The sequence below is a fragment of the Cornus florida genome, unplaced genomic scaffold (genome assembly GCF_030987335.1).
Source record: "Cornus florida cultivar Cherokee Brave unplaced genomic scaffold, ASM3098733v1 CherokeeBrave_3.0.0_Hap2_Chr01, whole genome shotgun sequence".
Classification (NCBI taxonomy): domain Eukaryota; kingdom Viridiplantae; phylum Streptophyta; class Magnoliopsida; order Cornales; family Cornaceae; genus Cornus; species Cornus florida.
Window position 1 is genome coordinate 52,270,646 of NW_026775571.1, and position 16,037 is coordinate 52,286,682.

A 16,037-nucleotide genomic window follows, 5' to 3' on the forward strand; every position below is an offset into this window, starting at 1 on the left:
TAGGGATCATCCCAAGGGAAATAGAGTATTATGTTTGAAAATCAAGGTCAGATTAGTAGGTCGAGTGATCAAAGATGTTTTGATTGGTTAAGTAAACTACAATGTCAACTAAATGGATGCGAGGTAAAGCAATTGAAATAGAGTAAAATGTAGAGAATATGAGAAAGGGATCTTGGGACTTAGAGGTCACCACTAAACATCACCTTCCTAGACACTCAATGTGTAATGAATAAGGGGGATTATATATTGCAATATTAGTGAGTGTCATTGATTGAATCAACAAGCATGGGTGACTAATTAAGTATACATTATTTAGACAAACTAGTGAATAACACAACATATTAAATTAAGCTATTATTCCTTCCTTTAAGTCCATAATCAATACACATCATCAAATTAGAGAAATATACTACTTACATTCATAAGCATGAAATATCAAACAACAAGCATGGATTGTCCTCCTATTTAAGAAAGTAAGGGAACTACACTACAACTAAGCTAGGGACATGAAAATTAAACTAAGGAAGAGGTATAATCCATCAAGAAATTAGTATGAACCATCAAACCAACCACAAGAGTATTCCATTAAAGCACCATGCCTTGACCATCACTAGATTCATAACATTAGCACACATAGATATGCATCAATATCACAAAACCTAGAGATAAACACATGAACATCAATTCTAGCATACATAGACATATGAATAGAATGAAATGATCAATTGGAAGTATTAAACCACAAAAATCATTATAGAAATAATATTCATATATAAATCAAATGTCAAGACAAGAATTACAACACAAATCCCCTCAAAATACAAAACATCAAAGTCTAGGAGGCATGCTTAGGGCTATCTCTAGTCCCAAGAGAATGGTTTAGGCACTAATTGATGTAGTCTTCCAACCCTTAAGGCCATCTCCATGGTAGGAATGATCTTCTTCTCCTTGATGGAAACCCTAGATAAGTGGAAGAACTCCCAAATAGTGTGTGTCTCTCTAATATCTAGACTCCTCCAACCTCTCTTGTGTGTATGGTTCCTTTCTCTAAAATTATATATGTGTAAAATGGCTCAAAATCCTTATATAGGTAGCTCAAGTGTCACACCCAATGGTCAGACCTCGTGCACTATGACCTCCAAATGATTACACCACGAGCACATCTTTTAATTGACTAGAACTCTATTTTTCTCGCACTTGAGGAGGTTCGATCGATCACAAGGGTGGTCAGATCGATTAAACCATGGTGGACCCTTTTTGAAATAAAGACAAATCTAAGATATTTTTGGGATATTTTGGGAAAAGGACAAAAGTGGTAGGTGGAGATAAGATTAAAGAAGTCCGATCGATCGAAGTAATGTTGGATCAATCGAAGATGGGAATTTCCTGAGGATAACGACAAGAGGCTCAATCCATCTTAGCATGGTTGGAACGATCACTGTGAGATCGATCTGAGCTTAGTTTGATCGATCGAAGATTCCTGTTTTCCACCGCTTTGCTTCCACTTTGCTCCTTTCTTCTATTAAGCTTGAGATTACATCTTTTATGCTCTAATTCAGCTGGATTGACTTATTTTTGGGATAAGCGCTTGAAAAGGGAAATAATATGAAATTAGACTTAAACAGGAAAATAAGATAGGGTAAGGTCCTAGAATACCCAAGCTTAAAGGATTTAAATGCGTACTTTTCAGTGTTTATCACATATAGATGAATTTGTGGCCGTTATTCCAGTCGAGCACTCTCTGTTTGTTCTTTGTCCAATTCCGTCTTACCAACCCGAAAGTGGTTGTGAGGCTGGCCCCGGTACGAAGAATGAATCTATATCTGTGCACAGAAGTAGCTGTATCTATGCACCGAAGTAGCTGGCCAGCAGCCGCTTAACTGTTCGAGCGCAATGTAGTAGTGGTTGGTTCCGATTCGACAAAGGTATAATGCTTGGTAGAAGGTCCAGTACAGTAGGTAGCAGGCATGTTTTGGCTCTCGAGCGAGAACGAGAAAAAATGGGCGATGCACCATCCTTGCTGCTACGTACGTTGACCTTGACTTGATAGATTCATTCAATTAAACCCACACTTAAAGGAGGACCGTAAGCTCGGGGCTCGACGAAACAAACAGAAAGTATCAACATTAAGAAAATGGGGTTAGCAGTGAAAGAAAGAGCTTGACATTCATTTCTTAATGAATATTCATAACAGAGTACTCTACTAAAAGAAGGGCCAGCCTCATTATGGTGATTAGAGGACAACTCACCTCTGATCGTTCATCTCTAATGTGACACGTTCCCTCCCAGTTATATGATTAACGGGATCAGCTGGCTAGAGTACGGGGCGTGTCTGTTTTGTCCCTTGTACTGACCGAACCTTCAGTTCGGAGGTCTTCGGCGGGTCACCATTACTTATCTTAGAAAGGCGAAAATCTGGGCAAGGGAAAGCGCAGTGCGCCAGAAACGGCTTTCTTTTTTCATGATATACCAATCAGAATGGAGGGTCCTACTTACGTACATGATTGATAAAATCACTACGTATGGGAGGTCGGTCGGTTAACTTGATGCGGGAGAGGCATGAGTGCAGTTCGATCTTGTGGCGTATTCATTTATGGTGAATAAGGCCTCTTTCTCGTTAATTAGTTTGACCCCGCTCTGTTGAATGAAATGTCTCCATTCCTACTGCGGTTTTGTCAACAAATGCGTCTCGGGCCGGATTGACTAACCTAACCCTCAAGGAGGACTTGCCGTAGTTGGATGCTTTGCTTAGTGTGATTGACGAAGGCTAGGCTGGGTTTGGTAATGAGAACTAATCATCTATTTAATTTAATTCTTTTGTAATTGTTAAATTTGGTTAAGTAAAATGAAAATTTCAAATAATTTGGAGAATTAATTAGTTCATTTAAAAAGTAAGTAGTGAAGGTAAATACTGTTACTTCTAAATTTTATCAGTGGAGGACCAAAATTTTGTTTTGGTCACGTAATTAAACAACTGTGATGGAAAATTAAGGCACTTGTTACTTGGTCACAAGGTTAGATCTTTAGCTACTGTATATGTTAAAACTAAGTTAGTCTAACATGAATTAGGTGATTAAACTAATCACTAGACTTTAAAAAAAAAGAAAAAAAAAAAAAAAGAAAAAAAAAAGGAAGACTTTTCTCATATATATGAAGAATATCTTTGAAATTATATAATGGAGAAGACAGCCAAGTTCATTTATGTTTTGAATTGATAAAGCACTCCGATGATCCACAGTTACTCACTAGTAGGTGAAAAAAACCTAGTTAGTTTCAGTCACTTGTAGTTTGGTTCTTTTCTTCCCGAACCCAAACACACACACACACACACACACACACACACACACACACACACACACAAAAACACAAATCAATACCTTCGCTTTGAACTTGAATACGACTAAAATATTTGTCATCACCTGGAACGTTATCAACCAATCTGTAGTTGAAGATGCAAGAGATTCTTCCTTCTTTCTCTCTCTAGAATTCTTACACTTCAATAGAATCAAAAATCCTTCCTCTTATCCACCTGTAATGGTCTATTTATAGACATTACAAATATTATCGCTAACTGATTACATTGGGCCTATATTCAAGGGTTTTCTTCCTTTTGGGCCTAATTTTCCAATGGGCTTGATCTACCTCAGTGGATCCTCCAAGTTTGGCCCATTTCGTGGTGCTTTTGCATTGGCCATACTTTAATTGTTCGACCCGATCCCATTCCAGCGAGCTATATCCGGCCCATGCCACTTACTGCATCCTCAACTGCCCCCATAATTACTCCTTATTGATTAGGGGGTAATTATTAGAGGCTGCTAATCATGACCTGACGGCTCGAGAAGATCGCGTGGGAGAATGGACGGTTAGATTTGGGGGTCGGCGTTTCGAGATTCAAAAAACTCATCGTTTTCCTGACTTTTCGGCCCTTGGGCTCACCTTGTCTTCATAAGCCTCATCGATGTTCCATCGATCCTCTTTACCATCTCCATCTCACTTTCTATTGTTCGAATCTTCTCCGGCGATTTCTTGCAAAAGATCCTCTTTCTAGCGACCTTGCAGTACTTTTTGCCGCTCTCACTTTCTGAGGTTAGTTTTATTTGCATTTTTCTTTTAGAAGACCTCTCTCTCTTCCTTAAAATCTTCATTCATTCTCACCATGACTGTAGATCTAGACGTTCTTCGCATGAAACTTCACCTCCCTGACGATGTAGAAATTAGAAATTGCCCCCGAGAGGTGAATATTAGAACCGGTGCTGGCCTTCTTCCCGGCGAGTTTCTGTTTTCACTCCTTCATCTTAATCTCCTTAGGTTCCCTTTGCATCCCTTCTTTTGCTATGTTTTAAACAAGCTAAAACTTTCCCATTTGCAAGTAAACCCAAATTTCCTTAGGATTTTGTCTGTTGTGCTACTTCTGATCCGTGACAGAGGTCTGGATCTGGACCTCATAGATCTTCTCCTCTGTTAGAAGGTTAGCAAGATCATAACTAATGAACCATTTTACCACTTTTTCCCCATTGAGAAGAGGTCCATCTGCACGGATAAAATCAAATCCGAGAAGGGTTGGAGGAAAAATATAATTGGGGTTAGGGGAGCCTGGTTCCCTCCAGCTGCGGAGGATTTCCCTATCCCGAGCACTTTTGGAGAGTGTTCTGTCTCTTCTTACAAGAAATATAAAAACCATAAGAGTGACTATCCTTGTGAGATTTGCATTCCTCGTTTTTGTACATTCTTGTGCCATTCCTTGTGATGATTTGAGCTACAGTGTGTCCAGGGATAGGGATAACTACCTGAAGCAGTACGTTCTGACTAACGTTCCCTCCTGCTCGGACCTCCTCACCTCAGACAACCTCCTCGTTCTTTCAGCCCTCGGCAAGACAATAAGCCAACTCCAGATCCTTTCATTCGGCAGGAAGAAAACTGCCCCCAGGCCTGTTATCACCCCTGCATCGAATTCTTCACCAACTTCAGCATCTTCCTCTGCTACCCTTTCTGATACCACTCCTTCCACCGATCTGTCCGTGATGGCTACTGACCCGGTCGCCAACACAGTGACCGCCAGTCTGAACGTTACCCATCTGTTAGCAATCCTCCTGGCTCTACCATTGCTTCCGCCCGGGAAAAGGCAAGAGGAAAAAGGCACTAGTCTGATAGTGCCCTCAGCGTCGATGATGTTCCTTCGTCTCAGAGGGTCAGGCCCTCTGGGCCGAATGTGATATCTCTAGCAAGACCTCCTCAGATTAGGCCCCCTACCCCTTCTGGGCATGCCTCTGCTTCAGGAACGACACCATGGAACCCTCGCTTCATTCGAACAGACGGATCATTTGTTAAACTGACCGAGACCATGTTCAAGGATGGTCAGACCGCAATGACTTACTACAGGAGCTTGTGGACTCCCAAGGACATTGAGGTAGCCAAAGGTCTGTCTCAGAAGGAAGTGTTCAGCTGATTTTCCTTATCTGCCATGGAGGTGACTTCTGCCTCTTAGTCAATTAGTCTTTACACAGTCTTTACACTTATTTTCTTCTAACCATCTGCTCGGTTTAACCAGTTGTCCTGTATATCTCTACAGACCCTGTACAGGATGATGGCTATGCAGAAACAAGTTGAGCTTATGAACGCCAAGGTCCGTGCACTTTCTGACAGCCTTAATGCAGCGAACAAGGAGAACGGTGTTTTGGCTACTCAGAAGACCGGGTTGATGGTTCAGCTTGGTAAGATTAAAAATGAGAGGGATTCGCTGAGGAAGGAGACTGACTCTCTTCAGGATGAGAGGAATGCTTTGCAGCTCGAAAAGAGCGTCTGGCATACCGAGCGGGAATCCCTTAAGGCTGAAAAGGAAGAACTGCTATGCCTTCTGAATGATGAGCAATTCGTTCGGATGGCCTTTGAGAAAAGGGCCCTGGACGAGCGCAATGCTTTACTCGATACCATCAGTAGGGTAAATGGTGGTATGCTGGCTCTACATGCTCAGTTTTCTAGAGTTGGGGCCCTCAGATATGCTCAGGGGTTCCGAGAGGGTTATGCAGATCGTGTTCTGGATGAGGGTCAGACTGGTTCTATCCCTGATGATGTTGACAAGGAATTGGAGATTGACCCTCTTGGGGTTTATACCGATCCAGACTCCACCGCTGCTGAGGGCATATTTGATGAGTGCCAAGAGATTGCCTCTTCTCGGATCACTCTTACTCCTTCTGTTGCTCTGACTTTGGACATTCTTCCTCTGTCCACCATGACTCCATTTGTTACTACTGCTGAAGATAACCCTCAGCGGAATGATTCTTCCAACGCTATTGAGGGTAGGATTCAACAGAACGATTCTGTCATTCACCTCGACTCTCCTCTTCGTGAGGATGGTGATACCACAATAATGAGGAGACAGTCCAGCACCATCAAGAGGCTGACGAGGCTAACGCTTCTTAGTTAGAACTTTTTTGATGTATTGATTTTTGTATATTTGCCATCTGTATACCTCATCGTTTTTGTAACTCTTTGAACTTTATTATTAATGAGATGGCCGACTTCTGATCAAACTCTTTATGTAAACTCTTTGTTTCAATGATCTGATCTAGTTCTTCCCTATATGTCAGTGGTTGGCATTCAGCTAATTTTTTGGCGTTCGGCTCATAGTGCCAGCTGCCACTTGCTTTGCTGAGTGGTTGGCGCTCGGGTAGAACGCCACTTGCCACTTTCATTCTTTTACTTCTTTTGGCAAGTTTTTGGCGTTCGGCTAATAGTGCCAGTTGCCTCTTACTTTGTTTAGGCGCCTCGCGCTTGGCTAGAATGCCACTTGCCACTTGGCCTTTTATTTTTTAGCAAGTGTTTGGCGTTCGGCTCATAGTGCCAGCTTCCACTTACTTTGCTTAGGCGCCTGGGGCTCGGCTAGAATGCCACTTGCCACTTGGCCTTTTATTTTTTAGCAAGTGTTTGGCGTTCGGCTCATAGTGCCAGCTGCCACTTACTTTGCTTAGGTGCCTGGTGCTCGGCTAGAATGCCACTTGCCACTTGGCCTTTTATTTTTTAGCAAGTGTTTGGCATTCGGCTCATAGTGCCAGCTACCACTTACTTTGCTTAGGTGCCTGGCGCTCGGTTAGAATGCCACTTGCCACTTGGCCTTTTATTTCTTAGCAAGTGTTTGACGTTCGGCTCATAGTGCCAGCTGCCACTTACTTTGCTTAGGTGCCTGGCGCTCGGCTAGAATGCCACTTGCCACTTGGCCTTTGCCATTTTTACTTACTCAACCTCTTAAAGAGGAATATTATTTTTATAAATCTCAGAAACTTGTACATTCGCCTGTGTTCAATTGAAAATGAACAAAATTCAATATTGAAATTCAACTTTTTATTGATAATACCTCTTTAGAGAAGTAGCATTCCAAGGCTTGTTAACCAGCCTTCCGGCCATGGTTTCTAAGGTATATGCCCCATTTCCTATGGCTTCTGCAATTCTGTATGGGCCTTCCCATGGTGGCATCATCTTTTTGACTATCCCCACCTTCTTTTTCAGAACCAGATCACCCGGTCTAAAGTCTCTGTGCTTTACTTTTTTGTTATGGCTATTCGCAAGCGTCTGTTGGTAGGATGCGAGCCTTACCGCTGCTGCATCTCTTTTTTCCTCCAGCAAATCGAGGTTAAACCTCAACATATTGTCATTATGCTCTTGGTTCCATGCCAAGCTTCGAACAGTCGGAACCAAGTGCTCGACTGGTATAACTGCCTCGGTACCATACGCCATGGTGAATGGGCTTTCTCCGGTCGGTCGTCTTGGGGTCGTTCTGTAAGCCCAAAGGACGTTCGGCAGTTCATCTAACCATCTTCCTTTCTTTTCTTCTAGCTTCTTCTTAATACAAGTAAAGTTTGTTCTATTTGTGATTTTCGCCTGTCCATTGGCCTGTGGGTGACTTACTGCCGCCAGCTTTTGATTAATTCCATATTCCTCCAACAGCCCTTTTACTTGCTTACTGTCAAGGTTGGTCCCATTATCCATGACGATTGACCTCGGAACACCAAACCGGCAAATAATATTACTCCAAATGAATCGTCTCACATGAGTTTGAGTAACGCTCGGGTATGGCTCTGCTTCCACCCACTTAGTAAAGTAATCTGTAGCCAGCAGCACATACTTGTTCTGGGCTCTTGCAGTTAGTAGAGAACCAACTACATCCATCCCCCACTGTGCGAAAGGCCATGGTGTGGCCATTACGTGCAAGTCCTAAGGTGGTTGGTGAATCAGTGGTCCGAACCTTTGGCACTTATCACACCTTCTGGACAATTCTTCCGCGTCTCGCGACATGTTCGGCCAGAAGTACCCTTGCGTCACTGCTTTGTGCGCTAAAGATCTCCCCCCTGAGTGGTTTCCACATACACCTTCATGAATAGCTCGTAGTATCTGCCGAGCCTCTGCGGAGGTAACGCACTTTAAGTACGGTCCGGAAAAAGATCTTCTATACAACTGGTTATGCACTACGGCATACTTCTCAACATTCGCTTTGATTTTCCTAGCTATATCTCTTTGCTCAGGCAGAGTACCATCCTGGATGTAAGTTATGATCGGATCAATCCAGCTTGGCTCATATGGAATAACATTCACTTACCAAGGATCTGAGCCCGAAGGTTCTTCGAAAATGGATGGCTGGTTTAATATTCCCACTGGAATCACCCTTGCCAATGTTTCTCCAGAACCCGAGGCACTACATGCTAGCCGGTCGGCATCCTCGTTATGCTCCCTCAGAATTTGAATGAATTCAATTTTTTCAAAGTTTTTGGCCTCCCGTATAACAGCAGAACGATATGCTTCCATCGTTTCATCCTTGGTTTCATACTCACCCTTCACCTGCCGAACAATTAACTGCAAGTCACTAAAAACAGTCAAATTCCTGACCTTCAGGTCCTTGGCAAGCTTAATTCCTGCCAGCAATGCTTCATACTCCGCCTCATTGTTCGTGGCTCCAAATTCAAGCCGAAGCACTCGGCTTAATGCTGTACCTTCTGGCGTCTGCAGTTTGATCCTAATGCCTGCACCCATCTGATTTGAGGATCCATCGACGAAGAGTTTCCATAAGCAACCACGAAGGTCTTCCTCCACGTCCTCTGAATCACATTCTAGTAAAAAATCTGCCACTGCTTACCCTTTGACTGTTGTTCTGGGTTCGTATGTGATATCAAATGAGCTTAACTCTATGGCCTACTTCGTCATTCTTCCTGAGAGATCTGGTTTGTGCAAGATTATTCTGATAAGGAAAGTGGTTAGAACGATGATAGGATGGGATTCAAAATAATGCCTTGCCTTTGAATAACGTCTTTCGGCCTCAGTCATTGTCTTGCTAACATAGAACACTGGATATTGCTTCCCTTCTGCATAGCGGATCAAAACACCACTTGTCGCGATGCTAGATACTCCAAGATATAAAAACAGCTTTTCGCCCGATTCTGGAGCTGACAGTACCGGAAGGTTCTGCATATACTTTTTCAGAGCAGTTAACGCTAGGTGTTGTTCATCCCTCAAACTTGCTTGCCGTGGCTTCGTATTGTGTCAAAAAATGGTTTGCATCGATCTGACAATTTGGAAATGAACCGGCTCAGTGCAGCGATCCGTCCCGTAAGTGTTTGCACTTCTTTGACTGTCGTTGGCTCGGCATTCTTAGTCAGAGCATCTGCTTGGGCAGGGCTTGCCTCGATGCCTCTGAGATTAACCATGTGCCCCAGGAATTGGCCTGAACTTACACCGAATGAGCACTTGGTTGGATTGAGCTTCATTCCATATTGCCTCAACACATCAAATACGTCTCGCAGATGTTTCACATGATCAACTTTCTTCTTACTTTTTACCACCATGTCATCAATGTAAGCTTCTACTGTCTTCCCTATTTGTTCCTTAAAATTTTTGCTAATAAGTCTTTGGTAAGTTGCTCCGGCGTTCTTCAGTCCGAATGGCATGACTTTGTAGCAATACGTCCCGCGTTCGGTAACGAAAGAAGTTTTTTCTTCATCAGCAGGGTCCATGGGGATCTGATTATGACCTGAATAAGCATCTAAAAAGGTCAAACGTTCATATCCAGTAGTTGCATCCACCATCTGATCAATCTTTGGCAGTGGGAAGCTATCCTTCGAACAGGCTTTGATAACCAGTCAGGGTAGTACACTTTTCTTACAAACCCCGCATCAAGCAGCTTGTCAACCTCCTCAGCAATGATTCGGTTGCGCTCGGGAGCAAACCGTCGTTGCTTCTGCTTTACAGGTTTTGCATTGGGATTAATGTTCAAGGAGTGACAAGATACAGAATGATCGATCCCTGGCATGTCTAGGTGACTCCATGCAAACACATCTGCGTTTTAAGACAAAAAATTAACTAACTCCTGTTTTTCCTCCTCAGCGAGTCGTTTCCCCACTCTGGTTGTTCGTTCCGGTCGGAACTGATCGATCTACACATCACACAGGGGTTCTTCAGTCAAGTCCACTGGCTCCTCCTCCCCATTCTGCTTAGAGGGAGGCTTCTGTAATTGCTATCTCGGACTTGCTGAACGAATGAGAGCTTTCCCCTTTCTGGCATGTTTCAGTATTACTAAATAACATTCTTTAGCTGCAACCTGATCCCCATGAATGTCAATCACTCTCGTCCCGTCTGGCCCCAGACATCTCATTACCTGATGTAGAGTGGAAGGAGCACCTTGAACTCTGTGGATCCACCCTCTGCCCATCAGAAGATTGTAAGAGGGATGAATTTCAACAACCATAAAGGTTTCCATCAGAACCCTCTCGGCAGCATGTACCGCTACCTCCACCGTACCGACGGGCTCCACTCGTTTTCCATCAAACCCTAGTAGTGGATTCCCGGTGGATTTCAGCCGATCCTGTTTGATCTCGAGCCGATCGAATGTGTCCCTTGGCATGATGTTCGCATTACTTCCAGGATCAATTAGAACTCTGCGCACCAAGCATTTGGCCACTATCAAACTTACGACCAACGGGTCCTCATGAGGGATCTGAACACGCAATAGATCTGTTACGTCAAACTTTATCTGCGTTGATGCGCTCTGTTGGTGCAGAGTGTTTACACTGCCTATCCTTCTCTTCATCTATGCCTGGCGAAGGCGTGTTCGAAGCAGTTCATCCGACTCTTCGGCAGGTTCTGGCCGACCGTGAATTGCATTGATTATTCGAACTGGTTGCGTGTTGTGAAAATTTGACTTCTGATTCCTCTTCACGTGCTCTATTGGTCAGTTCTGTTTCACCGCTGGGCTTGAATATAACTTGCGAACTCCCCTCTAGCTATCAGCATCTCTACCTGTCTCTTTAGGTTCTTGCATTCGTTAGTCTGGTAGCCAAAGTCAGAATGAAATGTACAGTGCTTAGACTGATCCCTCTGTTCGAGGGGTTGTCTGATTGGTAAAGGAGGTTGGAACTTATCTTTATTTTCTTGGTACAGTCTTGCTAAGGTAACTTTCAATGGAGTAACCAGCTCTTCCTCTCTGGGCTTCTTCTCAGATTTCCACGAGGAGCGCTGTGGCTGAACCTGCTTTTGCCTGATCTTTGCTTTGGTCTTTTCTTTCGTGGATATGACGGATGTCTTCCGAGCGTTTGCCGCCTCTTCTTCTTCCAAGCTCACAAATCCATCGGCTCTTTCATTAAGTTTATCCATAGTTTTCGACATGTTCACCACCAAGCTTGTGTGGAATGGGGTGCCACGGGTCATGGCCAGTATAAATGCTTGAACTGCCGTTGAAGGGTGACATTCAATAACCATGCTTTTGGTAAGGTTAAACCTGGTTAGGAAAGCCTGGAGACGCTCATCAGCGTGTTGCTTTGTTGTGAATAGGCTCGAAATATCTTTCGCTGGACGCTTGTTTCCATTATATTGGCTTATGAACCGATCACACAAGCTTCGGAAACTATCCACTGAACCCCTCGGTAGGTTCTTGAACCAATTCAGAGCTGGTCCAGCTAGACTCATAGGAAAGCACTTGCACATCAAAGAGTCATTCTCAATGTTCAGAGCCATTTTCAACTGGATGTGATACACATGATTGATCAGATCGGTCGTTCCGTCGAACAGAATGAAAACGGGTATGGAAAATTTCCTCGGACTCGGAGCATTCAGAATCTCATCGGTGAACGGTGAATCAACCGTTCGAGTTGCTGAACGGGGTGCTTCATTTGCCCTCTGGAACCCCGCGGTTGCTCTCTGGTCTACAGACCTCCTCTCTGAGCCGTGATAATCGAACGTCGTCATAGAAGGCCGATAGGTCGGATCGAATGATCTGTCCTCAACAAAATCTATGCGCCATGGAGGCATAGCTTTGTGACGATCCAACTCTATTGCTTCACCTTGGTTGAGCGTTTCTTGATGTGGATCAAAAGTCATTTCTTCGTTTCGCCTGATCTGCTCACGCCGTGGATCCACATGAGTTGATCCTTCACGATCATCAATACGACGAAGATTTGGCGGCAAACCGTCTCGCCGGATTTCCTCGCGATGAGGATCTACCAGATTATTTCCGACCTCCTCACCATGATGTGCCGCATCGGTACGTGCACATTCTTCTCCTACCGGGAGTGGTCGCCGAATTACTGGAGCTTTTTGACGCTGCATTTCAGTCCTTAGATCCGCATTTTCTCTCCGGAGAGCTTCGATCATGCTCATCAACTCATCAAGTTTCACTTGCTGGACGTTCTCGACCGTATTGGAGTTCTCACCCCCTATCATGATTCCGGATCGAAGCAAAGGCATGAATTACGAACTCCGAAACAGATCTGAGCGTCACCGATGCAAATTCTGTTAGATCTGGGCTCAACTTCACCGAATCGTGATCACTGTTTGCTAGATCTGAACTTTTCTAGCTTTGAACTCACCGGATCTGACTGCAATTGAGCAAATCACAATTGTGTCATTCCGAAGCAAATGCCTCAGAATCCACAATAAGCAAGAATTCTCTCTGAACAAACTACAATCTCACTGATCTGGATTCAACTTCTAGAAATCAAACTGTGTACTCACAAACTTGATTGAACTAATATGGTACTGATCAGGCTCAAATCGATCTTCTTCTTCGTTCCCATAGACGGCGCCAATTGAAGATGCAAGAGATTCTTCCTTCTTTCTCTCTCTAGAATTCTTACACTTCAATAGAATCAAAAATCCTCCCTCTTATCCACCTGTAATGGTCTATTTATAGATCATTACAAATATTATCGCTAACTGATTACATTGGGCCTATATTCAAGGGTTTTCTTCCTTTTGAGCCTGATTTTCCAATGGGCTTGATCTACCTCAGTGGATCCTCCAAGTTCGGCCCATTCCGTGGTGCTTTTGCATGGGCCATACTTCAATTGTTCGACCCGATCCCATTCCAGCGAGTTATATCCGGCCCATGCCACTTACTGCATCCTCAGTAGTGTCTTCATCTCATACTTTTATAACGATCTCGAGTCAAGAAATAACCTCTACACGATAAGGCTAAGGCTGCTTGCATCTAAACATAATCTTGCAGTGACGAAAAGCTCGTGGATGGGAGAGGTTCCTTAAAAAATAAAAAAAAATAAAAAAATAAAGAGGGGACGAAAATACAATGACATGTACACATCTAACAGATATATGATGTACAAAAAGTCAATTCCAATATTAAAAAGTCAATTTCAATTCTATGTTATCTTAGATTGAATGACTTGGTTGACATTTTAGAAACAAATTGTTTCTAGGAACAATTTTCAAAAATTAAACACTTTCTTAGACTTTACATGAATTGCACTATGTATTGCCCAAGGAAAATGATGTTGAAAATGGGAGGTATATTGATAATTCTTTGTTTGATTTTAGAAGAAATCTATATAATCCATGTATTAGGGATGTATATAGATAATTATTTATTTGATTTTAGAAGATATTTATATAATTTAGATGGTTTATTACAGCCTCACTAATAGTCCATGTATTAGGTAGAATGAGACTCACACTTTAAAAGGATTATATGACTTGAGAAGACTATAGATTTTGTCATTATAGGAAGTAATTTTGGCGTGTTAATTAAGAAATAATCAATTTTTTTTTTTTTTTGGATGATGCTTTTTAATGATAGAAATCAATAGAGAGTTGTCCAACTAATTATCTATTGTAAGATAAATGATTCTCTTTTTGGAAGTTAGAAAACGAATGGGGACCGAACTCCGTCCTCATCCGTGGGATGCAATATACGGAGTGAATCCTGTCAATGGAAAAAAAAATTTAAACTGTGTATCACGATTACATCCATACATAGCTATATACATTTTTTGAAATAGCTGTATTCATACAAAAAAAATTCGTTTTATACTTGCAAATGTATGAAATTAAGCACACAATTAGAAATGGCATGTAATTGAATTGAAACTAAATTTGCCATTTTCTTAGCAAAACAATATTGCCTCCATTGCGTGCTCTTATTGTGAACTTCAATAAACATCATGTTTAGTTTAACATGCTACATTACTTGCCAAAATCCTGTTTTAGCACAGAGAGAACCAAAAGTAGGCATAGGTTTAATCTATTTTTATCTTTCTTCATTTAGATGTCCCAATTCTTATATTCTACAATTAGGCTTCAAAGGCAGCCACATAAATAACAATGTAGGATACTATTTCTATCACAATCAAATATATATATATATATATATATATACACTTTTTCATCTTAAAATAGTTCAGTATTTTAAAAACTTTGTGATTCATCGTTTTTAAAGTACCTAATTATTTTAGGACCAAAAAAATATATATTTTTTTGTGTATTAAGTTCGATTGACAGGAATGAATTCCTTTGCACATGTAAATGATTTTACAACACTTCTTTAACAAAAAATATACCTCAAACTTGAACATGGTAGGGCTGGTTTGGACATTTGAAAAAAAGACAAAATTGTCAATCCCCACTCACAGACAATTGTAATATTAGGCTCCATTTATTTCGACGTAAAATATTCTTTTTGAAAAATATTTTTCTTTTTCAAATAAAATATTCTTTTATTTACTTTATCGGTGCTCGGCAAAGGTTTATGTCGAGGTTGAGGTTGAGTCCATCGGACGAGACATGTAAAATAACTTGCTGAAAATTAATAGATAAGTTATTTTTGTCAAATTTTAATATTTTTTTTCTTCGTAAATATTTTACGACAACCAACACCAGAAAATATAAAAAAAAATTCTGAAAATTATTTTACGTCTAAACAAACGGAGCCTAAATATGCAATCATTTACGAACATGAAAATTCTAAAAATTTCAAATGAAGTATTGTGAGAATTCTAAAAATTCAAATGAAGTATTGTGAGAAGGGACGTGAACCAACCACTGCACATCAATTCCTTTTGAACTTTCAGTTTTTTTTTTTTTTTTTTTTATAGTTTTATTGATAGCTCTTATGCGGTCTTATGTGGTGTTTGGCGGCATAAAATTAGAGCTTTAGAATTAAAATTAAAGAAAATTTTAATTCACTTTCTTAAGTTATTATTTTTCTCCAATTCTAGTAATTTTAATTTCAAAACTTCAATGTTATACCTCCCACATTTGAAAAGTGTCCTTTTAATAGTTACTTCAAATTTATACTTTTATTGGCCTTTAATAGCATATCATCTTCAAAATGCACATGAATCTATCATTATTCTCAAGTTTATAGGTATTTCTTTTCATACATGGTCACTGATGACACAAAATCATGTGATTAGGTCTTCCATCTCCTCCTCTTGCTTTATTGTTAAATCTATAATTCAGCAATTTTGGTACCAAACTTTTATATTTTTAACTTTATAAATATACAATGCAAATACTTTCTATTATTACCAAAAGGAGGAGCCCAATAAAAATTTGCTATTATCACATGCACAATACTCTAAAAATGGAATAGAGATATAAACTCCACTGCACGATATCGTTTTGACATTTTACAATTAATTTTATATCCCCAGTTACATATCGATGTTTAAGGAGAAATTTTTTATTATTTCGATTTTATTTGTGACATATTATTACTAACGGATAACATACTAATCCGTGTAAATATGATCCACTAAATTTGTTTG